Source organism: Eriocheir sinensis, chromosome 15, assembly GCF_024679095.1.
Source record: "Eriocheir sinensis breed Jianghai 21 chromosome 15, ASM2467909v1, whole genome shotgun sequence".
NCBI lineage: Eukaryota > Metazoa > Arthropoda > Malacostraca > Decapoda > Varunidae > Eriocheir > Eriocheir sinensis.
Genome location: NC_066523.1, coordinates 9,822,750 through 9,838,523, shown reverse-complemented (window position 1 = coordinate 9,838,523; position 15,774 = coordinate 9,822,750). Strand labels below are relative to the sequence as shown.

At 44.8% G+C, this 15,774-nt stretch overlaps 1 long non-coding RNA gene across 1 annotated transcript in view; it reads left to right on the top strand.

The window, feature by feature from the left end:
- LOC126998893 (uncharacterized) overlaps positions 1 to 14,824 on the top strand; it is a 34,751-nt gene extending 19,927 nt beyond the window's left edge. The window contains exon 2 of the long non-coding RNA XR_007753062.1: positions 14,482 to 14,824. This is a non-coding gene — a long non-coding RNA (uncharacterized LOC126998893). The remainder of the gene's footprint in view (positions 1 to 14,481) is intronic.
- Positions 14,825 to 15,774: the final 950 nt, after the last annotated feature.

The window sequence follows — 15,774 nt, the reverse complement described above, 5'->3', positions numbered from 1 at the left end:
AGTAGTTGTAGTAGTAGTAGTAGTAGTAGTTGTAGTTGAACTAGAAATAGATTTTGCTCCTGTTTTAATAGCCTTACTAATTTTATAATAAGTAATAGTAAAAATACATGACACAGTATAGGACCACCGTGAACAAAGATGGCGAATAAGTGGTAGTGGGGTGAGGCAAAGCGAATAAGTGGTAGTGGGATGAGGCATAATGAATAAGTGGTAGTGGGATGAGGCATAACGAATAGTGGTAGTGGGATGAGGCATAACGAATAAGTGGTAGTGGGATGAGGCATAACGAATAAGTGGTAGTGGGATGAGGCATAACGAATAAGTGTTAGTGGGATGAGGCATAACGAATAAGTGTTAGTGGGATGAGGCATAACGAACAAGTGGTAGTGGGATAAGGCATAACGAATAAGTGGTAGTGGGATGAGGCATAACGAATAAGTGTTAGTGGGATGAGGCATAACGAACAAGTGGTAGTGGGATGAGGCATAACGAATAAGTGGTAGTGGGATAAGGCATAACGAATAAGTGGTAGTGGGATAAGGCATAACGAATAAGTGGTAGTGGGATGAGGCATAACGAATAAGTGGTAGTGGGATAAGGCATAACGAATAAGTGGTAGTGGGATGAGGCATAATGAATAAGTGGTTGTGGGATAAGGCATAACGAATAGTGGTAGTGGGATGAGGCATAACGAATAAGTGGTAGTGGGATAAGGCATAACGAATAAGTGGTAGTGGGATAAGGCATAACGAATAGTGGTAGTGGGATGAGGCATAACGAATAAGTGGTGGTGGGATGAGGCATAACGAATAGTGGTAGTGGGATGAGGCATAACGAATAAGTGGTAGTGGGATAAGGCATAACGAATAAGTGGTAGTGGGATAAGGCATAACGAATAGTGGTAGTGGGATGAGGCATAACGAATAAGTGGTAGCAGGATGAGGCATAACGAATAAGTGGTAGTGGGATGAAGCATAACGAATAAGTGGTAGTGGGATGAAGCATAACGAATAAGTGGTAGTGGGATGAGGCATAATGAATAAGTGGTAGTGGGATGAGGCATAACGAATAAGTGGTAGTGGGATGAAGCATAACGAATAAGTGGTAGTGGGATGAGGCATAACAGGAAAGGTTGTAGCTTGAAAACGCGTGGCACCAAGCTTGTGAGATGCTTCAAAATGGCCGCTGATAAGAAGGAAGCAGTAAACGTATCAGGGGAGAGTACGTGGAATGGCGTCACTATGCAAGGGAAGTACGGTCGAGTTTTATCACTGCCTGAAGAAAAAAAAAGAGACTCCCAAAATACTCGCAGTACGTGTCATACCCAAACCAGCTCATCTATTAATTATCCACAGCAGCCATCCGTCGCCTGCCTGAAAGTTATAGAATATCAATAACTCGTTGCAGCAAGAGGCGATACCGCGGCAAAGACTTAAAAGCGTCTTGCTGCATGGAAACACGTCGTCCAGAGCCTGCAACGTGATGGACCAAGCTTGTAGCAGTTACCAAGGCGACCATTCAGCGACTACGATGTAAGGCTGCAGGTTGAGTCCGTCTTGGTCCTGCTTTGTGGTGAGACATGGCAGCAAGGTACACGAAAAAGAAGAGCGAGAATATGTACATGGTCAAGTGTTTCCTTACAAGCTGGGAAGATACTGCATGATGAGTCTCTCCTTTTCCTGCTTTGCGTTCAGAAGTCACGGTAAGGCAGAGCAAGGGGAAGTCCATAAATAAGCAAACTATAATATTTCCTATATAACGGATGGCATCAATAATAATAATTATATTCATGGCACACACACTACACGGACGTCACGGCACAGCTGGTCTACATTTGCTGTGTGGGGCCAAAGGTGCAGTGGTGGCTTAGTCAGAGGTGAAAGACTTCATTACTTTTCAAGGTTATTCAGTCTGTTGCCATGAACTAACAGCGAGTGCAGCATTGCAGCAAACATAGAAATAATGTGCGCGGCAACACCGCCTCCCGAATCATTATGAATCTAGGCATTTTTGGCACCGACGTAACAGAGTGGTCATCCGTGTCGTACTTAAATATAATAGACTAATATGTCTTCACAACTAGTTTTACCACCCACGAGGAAAAGAGGGCAAAGAAGCTGCAATCTTATAAAGATATCGTTGATGGGAGGGAACGAGAGCTATTTGTTGCAGTCGATGCCGAAACTCTACGAGGCAAATGACGTAGTTTTCAAATTATTACTTCTTTTCAGCACACTCGAGAGGCTTAGATGTCATATAATATAGCTACAGAGAATGTATTTTTAGAGTATGAGAAATTTTTCCATGGAACCGAGATGAGATGTGCGGCGGATGTGTTGTGAGTCACGGGGGGGCCTCGGAGTGTTTATCCCGAGTGTCAAGAGCTGATTGGTAAAAATAATCCACGGGCTTAGAAACTTACTGTACAGAGAAACACTTAGAAGCTTAATTTACATTCTTGGAAAACCCTTCAGTCTTCGAAGTGATTTGATGAAAGTTTTCAAATGGGTTAAGAGAATTAATATGGGTGATTTAGATCATGAAGGTACTTATAATGACAAAAATAGTTCATAATGGTTCACAAACAGTGTGCACAGTAAATTGAATACATTTATGATCAGGAAGCAAATATATAAAAACAGGCTTACAAATAAGCTGGTGAATGAATGAGACAAATTAAGTAGATGCGTAGTTCATACAAATACGATTCAATGCTTTAAATGGAGATTAGATAAACTTATAGATGAGGAGGGAAGTTAGGGAAAAGAAAGTTTTCAGCAACTACCATGAATAGTCTCCGAATAGCTTCGTATACTTAACTGTCATCATACAGTGTTACATAAATGGTAAAGTTTTACCAAGCACGGACGGCATCACGGGGAAATCACGGCATGCAAGGAAATACTTTTTTTGCCGCACTGCCAGCTCAGCCTTTGCCAGGTTGGCCTGTCTGTTTCTTCGGCGTTTCGGTGTTGTCTGCTGTATTTTCCTTTCATGACTCTTGTCCACTGCTGTAGACTATGATAAGGCTTCTCAGGGAACGGTTTCACTTGTTGCCAAAACCAATTACTCTACAAAGCTATAGTAATATGTTTTTTTCTTCAGTTTCGTATAACTCTGTCCGGACACTTTCACGACGTTCCTGTGTCTTCTCTTTTGCCTCATATAACCAATTTAGATTTACAGTAAGAATCTATAAGAAGGCTTTTTCAGGAGACTTGTTAATGGAATTTGAGTTTCCAATAACAAAAACCAAGATGTTAAGATTGAATTTTCTTTTTCAAGGAAATATGCCCAGACAGTAATCCCTAGCTACTTCCCTTGACGTTCATGTGTTATTTTCCTTTTTCTACCATATATCTCATTGTTATTAAAGTATTTATGGAGGACTTTTCTGACAACTTGTTTAAATGATGGGGAAGTGCTGGCCGAGTGGTTAGCGTGCCAGCGCCGCGTCCAGGAGGATGTGGGCTCGCGTCCCGCCCACAGCCACAAGCTGGGATATTTCAGTCATCGTCGAGTGGCCTAAGACTACCCACATGCTGTCCTGAAGACCATCTAGCAACCCAGATTCTAGATTCTCTCTCTCTCTAAAAAGAGGATCAAAGATGAGCTCCGAGGGGCAGCATGAGCCAAGCAAAATGACGCCACTATAACCACTTGACTGCGCCATAACGGGCTGGGGCCGACCATCAGGCCCCACCAAGAAACCGGCGCCATAGGCAAAAACGTGAAAAAAAATGTGGTTACGTATCCAGTAACACCACAGAATGAAGACATTTCATTAAAGTCCTCGTAAACAGTAGTTTCTAATTGCCTTTCTCGCCAGTACAAGATGCAAACAAAGCGGATCTCAGACTGCCTCTGTTTGTGATGACGTCGCGTGCAACGCATCGATAACCACGATAGAAAAATAAAAGTTTTCAAAAAGATCTGGGTAATTCAGAAATGACAGTTTGAGCGCCACACAAACTGGTGCCGAGCAGGTGTGCAGCACAGGTGTTGCAGGCAAGTGTCCTTTTCATGTGCGCTCCCAAACAAAGAACAAGTGTTGGAAAGCTGTTAGGGAAATCACTCTGCCCTCGTGTACCGCGTCTACCACACCCATCTCTCTCCCCAGGTGACCTTCCCTCCATGTCATATAGAATAGTATCTCTCTCTCTCTCTCTCTCTCTCTCTCTCTCTCTCACTCTGGTATTGACGGTCAAGTACACCATCGGATCGTGCATTGGTTGAGCAACACAGCAAAGAGTGGCGATCGATGGATATAACTCAGAGAGGGCGCCTGTCACTAATGGTGTCCCGCAGGGCTCGGTCCTTGGCCTAGTGCAATAATCTCATTAGTAAATTTGCAGGCGACATAAAGATTGGTAACTCGGTTGTCACTGACGAAGACAGACAAAGCCTCCAAGAAAGTTTGCATAAAATTTAACTTTGGTCTGACAGATGGGAGATGCCCTTTAATATAGACAAGTGCCAGGTCCTTCAAGTTGGACCAAGGAATAAGAGGTTCGATTACGAAATGCGTGGCGTTAAACTCAAAAGAGTTCAATGCGTCAAGGGCCTGGGTGTCAAAATCGCGCCAAACCTCAAATTCTCACAGCAATGCATCGACGCAGCAAATAAAGCGAACAGAATGCTGGGCTTCATTAAAAGAAACTTTCTTATTAAAAAATAAAGATGTAATACTTCCGCTTTACAGTAGTTTAGTCAGACCCCACTTGGGATACGCGGTACAGTTTTGGTCTCCCCACCATGAGAATATTGCAAAATTAGGTGTTCAAAGTCGGGCAATAAAAATGATTCCTTCCTTGCGCAACAAACCCTATGACGAAAGACTCTCAACTCTTAAGTTGTTCTTTCTTGAAAAAACGTCGCCTCCGAGGAAAACTGATCGAATGTTTTAAAATACTTAATGGCTTCACGAATGTGGACAATTCAAAATTGTTTATGATCGATGACACTTTGCATTGAAAAATATTGAAAAATAATGGCACAAAACTTAAATGTAAACAAGTAAATTCAGACTGCACCAAATGGTGCTGAATGGATAGCGTGACGGCGCCGCGTTCAGGACGACGCGAGTTCAATCCCCGACCGGTGCCACCAAGCTGGGATTTTTCAGCCGCCGCCGAGTGGCTGAAAACTACGCACATGCTGTCCAGAAGACCACCTATCAACCCGGACTCTAGATTTTAGGATTAAAGATGAGCTCCGGGAGGGCAGCATGAGCCAATGCAAGATGGCGCCACTATAAACACTCGCCTGCGCCAGAACGGGCTGGGCCGACCATCAGGCCCCACCGGGAAGAAGCCTAGGGCCGACCATCAGGATCCACCGGGAAGAAGCCTACCGGCGCAATAGGCCATGACGTAAAAAAAAAAGTGCGAGAATGGAATAAACTCCCACCTTCAGTAATCCAGTGTAACACGATTGACTCCTTTAAAAACAAGCTCGACCGAAACTTCCTTCAACTTAATATTTTTTAAAGTAGAAATGCAAAGCTTTGGAGCCATCGGATTAATGTAGAATCACTTAGGTTTAAGAAAGATCACCTACCGTAGGGTCTGCGTGGTCTGAATTTATGTAAATCTATGTAACTCAGTCTCTCTCTCTCTCTCTCTCTCTCTCTCTCTCTCTCTCTCTCTCTCTCTCTCTCTCTCTCTCTCTCTCTCTCTCTCTCTCTCTCTCTCTCTCTCTCTCTCTCTCTCTCTCTCTCTCTCTCTCTCTCTCTCTCTCTCTCTCTCTCTCTCTCTCTCTCTCTCTCTCTCATTTCGCCTCGTTTGGTTAGCCATCGCCATTTGAGTGTCCGCAACTTTCTCCATCCAATATCGAGCGCGACGAGAAGCCAATTTCATTCCAGACAAATTAAACGACGGAACTGACAAACCCTCGTATAATGGACATGTACATGTGTGTGTGTGTGTGTGTGAGAGAGAGAGAGAGAGAGAGAGAGAGAGAGAGAGAGAGAGAGAGAGAGAGAGAGAGAGAGAGAGAGAGAGAGAGAGAGATTGTCTTAGAGGTAAACAATACCGAATGAAGCACCGAAAACTAATATGTTTATCCTGAACCTGATTTCTAGGCACCTTTTCCTTCCGTACCACCGCTAGGCCAAGAGCACCTTATACATGAGCCTGTTAATACGATCCACATTTAGGTGTTTTTTGTTACCTGTAATCCTGGCTTTCACCAAAAACAAAATGTAAGTAAAAATTTCAGTAGGAATATGAATTTTCAAATATATAAAGAACTGAACTCGTCCTTCTAATGTTCACAATTCACAGCGTTTGTTTTACATTTCATAATACTGAACATTAGTTATTGCCGTGGTAGTTGCATATCATTACCATCAGGACTGCCGAGTGCCGACACAATAAGCACTTTTGTCTGATGTATCGTTGGTACAATTACTTCTATCATAATTATCATCACAGTCACTAAAATATTGTTCATGCCCCTAATATCCATTGATAAAAGCGCATTGTGTGTGTATGCGTGTGCGCTTGTACGAGTAGATGCATGCTTCCACGCGCGCGCGTGCTTGCGTGCAGTTTTTTTTCTTTTTCTTTTTAAGTCTCGACCTAAAGCGCCGGAAGGGTTTCTTGACTGGGCCTGATGGTCTGCTCCAACCCGTTCTGGCGTAGGCAAGTATTTATATAGTGGCGCCGTCTTGCTTGGCTCTTGTTGCCCCTCGGAGTTCATCTTTGAAGCTATCTTTAGAGAAAAACTCTAGAGTCCAGGTTGATTGGTGGTCTTCAGGACAGCATGTGGGGAGTCTTAGGCCACTCCGCGGTGACTGAAATATCCAAGCTGTGGTGGAGGGCTAGAATGGAACCCGCGTCCGGCGCCGGCACGCTGACCACTCTCGGCCACCGTCTCCGTGTGTGTGTGTGTCTTTAGGGTTACGAATATTTTGACTTTGAAAGAATCCAATAAGGTTTTTATACACCTACAGGACTGCAACTTTTGCAAAAAAAAAAGAAAAAAAAATGTGGCTTTGTACACAACATGACGATTAATGTTATGAAGCGAAGGAAGCCAGGAAGCGAAGACCATTCAGCGCTGCCTCTCTTACCGAGAAGCCGCTTTGAGCTGAGCTCTCAACCTCTCGGTACCGAGGCAAGCACCAAACCCACACATGCTATATATTCTCTCTCTCTCTCTCTCTCTCTCTCTCTCTCTCTCTCTCTCTCTCTCTCTCTCTCTCTCTCTCTCTCTCTCTCTCTCTCTCTCTCTCTCTCTCTCTCTCTCTCACTATCTCTCTCTCTCTCTCTCTCTCTCTCTCTCTCTCTCTCTCTCTCTCTCTCTCTCTCTCTCTCTCTCTCTCTCTCTCTCTCTCTCTCTATGGGCAACTAGACGAACCTGATACACCGCTTGGCCACTGGGAATGATATACTGTACAGTGTGTAAATCATCTTTCTCCGTGGGTCATCCTGAGCGATTTACACCTCGGACCCAGCTCAGAGACAGACAGACATAGACACAGACACAAGCCTGTAGTTTAAGAGCAGACAATTCACGATTAAGATATCTGAATCTGAACATGTTACAGTCAGCGAAGCTCCACTATTAAGGTTCAAGCAGAAATATAATACGTGACCAGGACAGACCTAACCTCAATTCGGGCACATTAAAAAAAAAAAAATTACACAGAAGTATACCAAACTACACACCATAACGCCACCCCCACTCTTACACACACACACACACACACACTGACGAAGGCAATCATGCCAGGAATTTATTTCTTTGAAGCTGTATCGAGTTTCAGTTTATTTATGGCTGACCTGCCTTAGGGATGTGTGTGTGTGTGTGTGTGTGTGTGTGTGTGTGTGTGTGTGTGTGTGTGTGTGTGTGTGTGTGTGTGTGTGTGTGTGTGTGTGTGTGATACTCTCATAAAATCCTTGAACATATCTTGTCCTGGCTCAGCTCGTGATCAAGCATTACTCTTCAAACTTATGAAACCAATCACTTTCTGGGATAGAAAATAACAGGCTGCCAGAGAAAAAAAAAGACAGTTTAAGCCTTGTAAGAGAACAAAATTCAATAGGAGGAGTTCAGTTATATATAAATAAAAACTATTTAACGTTAGTGTTTTCTGTTGACTTCATTCTTGTAACATTACTGAATCCTAAAATAGATTAACGAAACGAAGACCATCATCGGCGATCTTGAGGGCCAGCCACAAAGAGGCGTCATCATACTCCCACATCGTGAGCTCGTCAACCAGAGCAGCAGCCTCCAATGAAAAGTGATATGATCTAGTCGGGCCAAACATATCCTAATTAGTTGAAATTATCAGGCGCCTACAACTTTATGAGGTCGCAAACAACAAACTCATTCGTGAAGTTTATGCCTGAGATGGGTGGCCATGACTTGCTTTAACCGTGTATGAAAGGTTTTTATTTTTACAGAAACTGAAAATACTCTTGGCTTTAAGAACAGCTCCTTACCAAACTTATAACCATGAAAAAAGATTAAAAAAAATACGGGACACACATGTGCTTCCTGTGGCCAAGCTCTTGCACCCTCACTGAGTTCGTTTAATAATTACTAATAATATGGCATGATGCAAGGTTTTCCATTTATAGCGAATTCGTTAATGCCAACAATTCTAACAAGGAGTAAAGATGGGCATGCCTTGCAAATTACACACTTTATTTATTTACTTATTTAGTTTAGATCAAATATACTGCAACTATTCATGAAGTAATCAGAGCAAGAAAACCTGTTGTGTACACGTCTCGAAATAATACTAAAAAAATGTCCTATTAAATCCGTATCAGGGCAGCGTCTCTGGGGCACGTGATGAAGGAGTGACTGGCTTGGTTTTCATTGTGACCATTAGAGTGTCAGGCATCGACGAGGCGTGCGGTAAAAGCTACAAGAAAACTGTGGCAAATAATCTTTACTTACTTTTTATAACTTTTCCTGAGTACCCTGTTAATGCCTTGCTTCAATTACTTTTACACTTTTTTTTATATAATTGCAGACGGGGAACACAATACAAAGGACAAAAAAAGACGAGCATGAATCGATGGAGAAAAATAGGAACGCCGTAAGAAACTTTTAGCGATAAAGAAAAATATAACAAACACGACAGCCGGCAAGGGGGTGATGGCGCTCCGTCCTCCAATAACTTCTTGTCCCGGCCGTCACAAGTTTTCGGCCTTATATTGCCTTCCTCTCGGCCCTGGGGATCCTGTCGTCTGCATGGGCGCGGCGAGGTGGTGGTCAGCATGGAGCCACACAATCCTGGTCCTAACTAAATACTAATTAGTTAAAGCTGACCATTCTTTTGTGGCACCTTCCGTCTTTTGTGTGAACAGCGTCTTTTGTTTGGCGCAAGATAAAAACTACAGCCGTCCCGTTTTCAATATTATGTCCGCTTCGTTCAGCTTAAAGGAGGTACTTATCGGCGCTCGAAATATCTTTATGGCGCCGGTGTCGAAACTTCCAGCTGACGTCGATTCTGCTAGAGGAGGAGAGTGGCGTGACAGCCAGCCGTAAGTGCTCGGAATTCCCTCCCTCCTTCCTTCCTTCTCCTTCTTCTCTCTCCTTCTTTATACCTCCCTACTCGCACCTCCTTTCACTCGTCCCCTTCAACCTGCACCCCCCACGTACTTCCCCTCTTCCTCCTTCCGTCCCCTCCTTTTATTTTTTTTCTCCCCATCTCCCCCTCCCCCTGCCTTCCTTCACGCATCCCCCTCCGACCTGCACCCCCCTACCTCCTTTACCTCCTCCTTCCCTCCTTCCGTCTAATGATCGACAATGCCATTAAAAATCTGAGAACGTCACAGGCTTTGCTTCTTCGTTTCTTTCCTTCTGGGAACGTCAAGATTGCCTCAGGATTTTCTTCTCATTTTACTTTAACATGGATACACATTCGATTTCATGTAATTACGTAAAGGTGTAACTAGTGTCAGGTGGGGCCAGGGTTCGGGCAGCGTAATTTAGATAACACCAACACGCACATACATGCAAGCGTACGTACACCACGGTACGTACATGTGTTATGAACGAGAAGCTATTCCAAGACTATGCTAAAATATACTTTCTATAATCTTGCTTCTATAGTAAGAACAGAAACAGGAGCAAGAACATGAACATAATTATTCACCATGGTCGGGTCACGCGATGGACTTGCGATCACCAGCCAGCACCCTCGCTGAATGAGGAGCTCAATCGGGAAATATACACATAGATGAATTACACACACACACACACACACACACACACACACACACACACACACACACACACACACACACACACACACATATATACACACATTGTGGCCCAGACCTGACCGAGGTCAGACATGGGTCACGGCGCTCCGTAAGGAGCAGCCTGGGGCCAGCCTGTTGGCCTCCCCCCTTCCCCTCCATCCCCCTCTCCCTTTTCATCAAAACCCAACACCGTAAGATACTTTTGTGACATCATGGTGACAGACAGTGAGTGCAGTGCGTTTGTGGTGCCGTGAAGACACCGAAGAGTAGAAATGGCCGGTGTGACGTCGACGCGGCCTTACCATCCAACCGACGCCCCAGGTGCCCCCAGGTACACCAGCCCGACCATCATGCTGCTGGGAGAATTCGGTTCAGGTGCAGTGCAGTGTTGAGGCCCGTCACTCAGGTGGACTTATGGTTGGGGCACTCAGCACGCCGCTCAACATACAAGGCAGTGCAGACGACATATATGTTCCCACGCCCACTGCCGCGCGGTCCACCTCTTCCTATCTTGTCACACCGGCTGGATAGAATAGCAGGTCATCGCTAAGCCCATAAGCTGAGTGACGGCCGACACCGCCTCTACCTGCACCCCCGACCCTTTTTGACCTGGGGTTGACCTTGGGCTTACACCTGACCCGTCATCCGAAAAACCACACCGCCTCCTACCGCACCAGCGCACTGCATTCCACCACCTCACCTCCCCCCCCACCACCCCAGACCCCCATATCCCTTTCACATTGTACATTTTCCTTTTTTTTTTTCTATTCCAAAAGTGTTTTTGTAACGTGTATATTTTCAGCTTTACAGCTGCTATCATTTAATAACTCGTTTATTATTATTATTATTATTATTATTATTATTATTATTATTATTATTATTATTATTATTATTATTATTATTATTATTATTATTATTATTACACACGAACAGATAATAATAATAATATTATAACAAAAAAATATTGGCAGTGGCTGCGCTACGTGGGACAAACCGAGAATTGTAAAAACATACAAGAAAATAAAAATGTCATCACCACATCGATAGCGAGGCGAAGATTATGGAAAATTAAAATTCTGAGAAAGACTGAGCTCCCCAATTAACACGAAATCCTTGCCAGATAATCAGCATGTTCACTACCAAGAAGATTCATTCGGGACGATTCCATACACGCGGAGCTGTTTGGTTCTTTCAAGTAATCAACACATTAGTAATGGTAAGAGCCCATACAGAATATGAGATGAGACTAGATAAAGATCCTTAGGAACTACGAGAATGAAAGAAAAAAAAAGTATGGTATGGTGACGGAAAACTCTAAGTGCATACACAGAGGAAAGTTCTGCGTTAAAATGGCATAAAAACCCCAGCACTAAGCATGATGTCTAAAAAAATACTGATAAACCAGAACCTACATTTAGACATTCAGAGACAAGTAAACATTAGAATGAAGACTTCGTGAGGCAGAGATTTCTCACAATTTTGGAGACACGTAAGTAATTCGTGACTTCTGAATGATCCTAATCTCTTCATCTCAAATGTATCTGATATTTGCGACAATCTATTAAAAGATACAGTCGAGTACATGGTAGTTTTGCCGCTGTATCCGAAAGTTTGGATTATCGAGGATGTGCACGAGTCAACAGAGACAGCCACACAGGTCACGGAATCAGGAATGCAATAAAGCCTCGTCATCATCTTTCCGACAAACACTGAAAATGTGTAAACATGATTAGTACAATATCAGACTTGTACCACATGTGAACCAGCGTCGTCTTGAAACAAACCAGAAAATTGAATGATGAAAGGGATTCAGTGCGTTTCTTCTGCAGAACAGAAGATTTCGTAGCCATACTGGATCACCAGGAAACTCTCGAATATCAGTGTTTTTGTGCTGCCACCTCCCAGGAAATGTGAACAAACACTGAAACCATCAACTATTCATACACAGTTTTAGTTTCCTCCTGATTCGTTTGGAAACTACTGTTCCTCGTCGTCTGATCAGGTACATCACAAAAACACTTCAGTAACCTGCATGATGGGATACAAGATCCATGCAATATCTTGGTAAAAAAATTCAGTTTCATATGTTCATCCCAATTTAGAAGAGGAATGCTGCAATGGTTCACCTGTACGCATGCAGTAAAACATACAAGTACTACATGTTATTTTAAAACTTCTAAACATTATACGAGCAAAACACACGGGAACCTAATGGGGAAGGTGGACACGATGCTGATCTGAAACACCTTCATTTGGCTGTTAGCCGTTAAATATACTGTTGGCGTAGATGGATCCTGCCCGCCACTTTGGTAATAGAGTACGGAGTTCCAGGACCGTAAAAATCGCATCATCAACAAATATAACAGTCCTGCAATCACCCTCACTATTGACACTGATTTTTAGATGACGTGATAACCTCTTTCGCAATGATAGTTCTTCGTTTTTTTTAAAGTATTGGCAGTGTTCGGGGTTATGGGGGGTGGTGGTGATGATGGCAGTGGTAGTAGTGGTGGTGGTGGTGGTGGTGAGGAAGGCTGTATAGTGTTGGTGCTGGTGGTGATGGTGGTGAGGAAGGCTGTATAGTGTTGGTGCTGGTGGTGGTGGTGGTGAGGAAGGCTGTATAGTGTTGGTGCTGGTGGTGGTGGTGGTGAGGAAGGCTGTATAGTGTTGGTGCTGGTGGTGATGGTGGTGAGGAAGGCTGTATAGTGTTGGTGCTGGTGGTGATGGTGGTGAGGAAGGCTGTGGTGTTGGTGCTGGTGGTGGTGGTGGTAAGGAAGGCTGTATAGTGTTGGTGCTGGTGGTGATGGTGGTAAGGAAGGCTGTGGTGTTGGTGCTGGTGGTGATGGTGGTGAGGAAGGCTGTATAGTGTTGGTGCTGGTGGTGATGGTGGTGAGGAAGGCTGTAGTGTTGGTGCTGGAGGTGATGGTGGTAAGGAAGGCTGTAGTGTTGGTGCTGGAGGTGATGGTGGTAAGGAAGGCTGTATAGTGTTGGTGTTGGTGGTGATGGTGGTAAGGAAGGCTGTATAGTGTTGGTGTTGGTGGTGGTGGTGGTAAGGAAGGCTGTATAGTGTTGGTGCTGGTGGTGGTGGTGGTAAGGAAGGCTGTATAGTGTTGGTGCTGGTGGTGATGGTGGTAAGGAAGGCTGTATAGTGTTGGTGCTGGTGGTGATGGTGGTAAGGAAGGCTGTAGTGTTGGTGCTGGAGGTGATGGTGGTAAGGAAGGCTGTGGTGTTGGTGCTGGAGGTGATGGTGGTGAGGAAGGCTGTATAGTGTTGGTGCTGGTGGTGATGGTGGTAAGGAAGGCTGTGGTGTTGGTGCTGGAGGTGATGGTGGTGAGGAAGGCTGTATAGTGTTGGTGCTGGTGGTGATGGTGGTGAGGAAGGCTGTATAGTGTTGGTGCTGGTGGTGATGGTGGTAAGGAAGGCTGTGGTGTTGGTGCTGGAGGTGATGGTGGTGAGGAAGGCTGTGGTGTTGGTGCTGGAGGTGATGGTGGTGAGGAAGGCTGTATAGTGTTGGTGCTGGTGGTGATGGTGGTAAGGAAGGCTGTAGTGTTGGTGCTGGAGGTGATGGTGGTAAGGAAGGCTGTGGTGTTGGTGCTGGAGGTGATGGTGGTAAGGAAGGCTGTAGTGTTGGTGCTGGAGGTGATGGTGGTGAGGAAGGCTGTGGTGTTGGTGCTGGAGGTGATGGTGGTAAGAAAGGCTGTATAGTGTTGGTGCTGGTGGTGATGGTGGTAAGGAAGGCTGTATAGTGTTGGTGCTGGTGGTGATGGTGGTGAGGAAGGCTGTAGTGTGTTGGTGCTGGTAGAGATGGAAAAGGAAGAGGTGTTGGGGGCGAGAAGAAGAATCATGCTTTATTCTCTACGCACGCCAGGGAGACCAGGTGCTGTCCTCATTAGGAAGTCTGAACCAACTCCCTAAAAGTTTAAAAGTTTCTTAAGATTACATTCTCTTGTTGCATGTCCAAAGTGAGAGAATTTTGTTTTTTGACTTGACTTTGAGTTTTTATGGAATTTTCTATTTTTTTCTTTGCACAATCATCAAGAAAACGATGGTAATGCCTCACGTTACACACAATGTAATGATCAGCTCTTGACAACGTCCAGAAAGTTCAGAAAATAATATTTGAATCTCATCTTTTGAGAGACATGCATTTTGGGGGGATTAAGTAGTCGTTACAACAGGAGCTTAAAGCTAAATTTTGAAGCTGACGACGCCATCGAAGCCTATTTTTTTAATACTTTGTTTTTATTCTCAGGTCTCGGGCCGCCGCTACGATGTTCTGTCTTCATCCGTCCCCGAGCTGCCAGCATGGGCGTCCGTGAGCCCCGGGGAGTTGCAGTGCCGGCCTGACCGGACGCCACACGCCCCAACGACCAATTTTACGACTGTGCAACTCACTAACGTCTTGTTCACGCAGTGTGACTCACATCAGTGCTCGCCCCTCGCCGAACCAGAATCCCCTTTCGCCTGGCTGGGTTATCGTGAGGCTCGGAAGTGACTGTGACAGGCCATGCCGGGCACGCTTCTCGTCACTGTCTGGGAAAAGCGTGCATCATATAATACTAAAATGAAAGAGGAATAAACAAATATATTTCATCTCTAAATGTTTTTTGAATGGACAGTAATTTATTAGAACGCTTGTGCCTACACCATTATTCTCCGTAATAGGAGTTGTAATGTTAAATGTTAGTATTGGCTTGAATAAACCAAAAAATAAGTTCTATGCAAACAGCCAATTAAGCTACTTCGTAGAGGGCCCCGGGTGGCGTGGGCGGGAGGTGCTTCGGGGGGCGGGGGGCGGCGGGGGAACAATGTGTGTTCTGCGTCCCCAGGATCGATACCAGGCCACCGCTGCCACCTTACCTTATCCTCCCTCGCCCCATCCCCGCTGTCCCTTAGCTCTCACTTTTCCTTCAAGATAGCCTCTTGCTGGGGAGCGGCAGTGACCCCGCAGGCTTATCGTTAATGGTCAATGGGCTCACACAGTGACCTAAAGAGTCATCAATCTTTTCCTTGTGGCAACAACAAACACGGGACACAATGAAGACAAAGTGGAACAGCGGGCACTAAATGCTGCATTGTTCACATCTCCATGCCACCACCACCACCACCATCACCACCACCACCACCAACTACAACAACAACAACAACACGACCACCACACCGGAATTACCTCCGGCATCAACATCATCATCACTCTTTGATGTTATTCAAACGAAGACTTTCGCCGCAGAGCATAACATCATCAGGCCCCTCCTATTAGGGTTCACTCCTCCCGACCACTCGCTCCAATGAATTATAAAGATATGGTTCACGGTCGACACGATGAAAGAATTCGATGAAGTCTGCTGCTGTTGACTTGCCTCTGCTCATTCACGCAACAGCTAGTGGCTCACAAAGGATTTTGCTGCTCCATTTCAATACTGTGCCTTGAGAATATATACTTTCGTGCTCATGACTCACTCCCGTGTGATGTTAGTGCACTCCCTCCCTGTCTTATCTAAGGCTGGATTAATAATTATATGGGACATCGAACAAACCCTTCTTT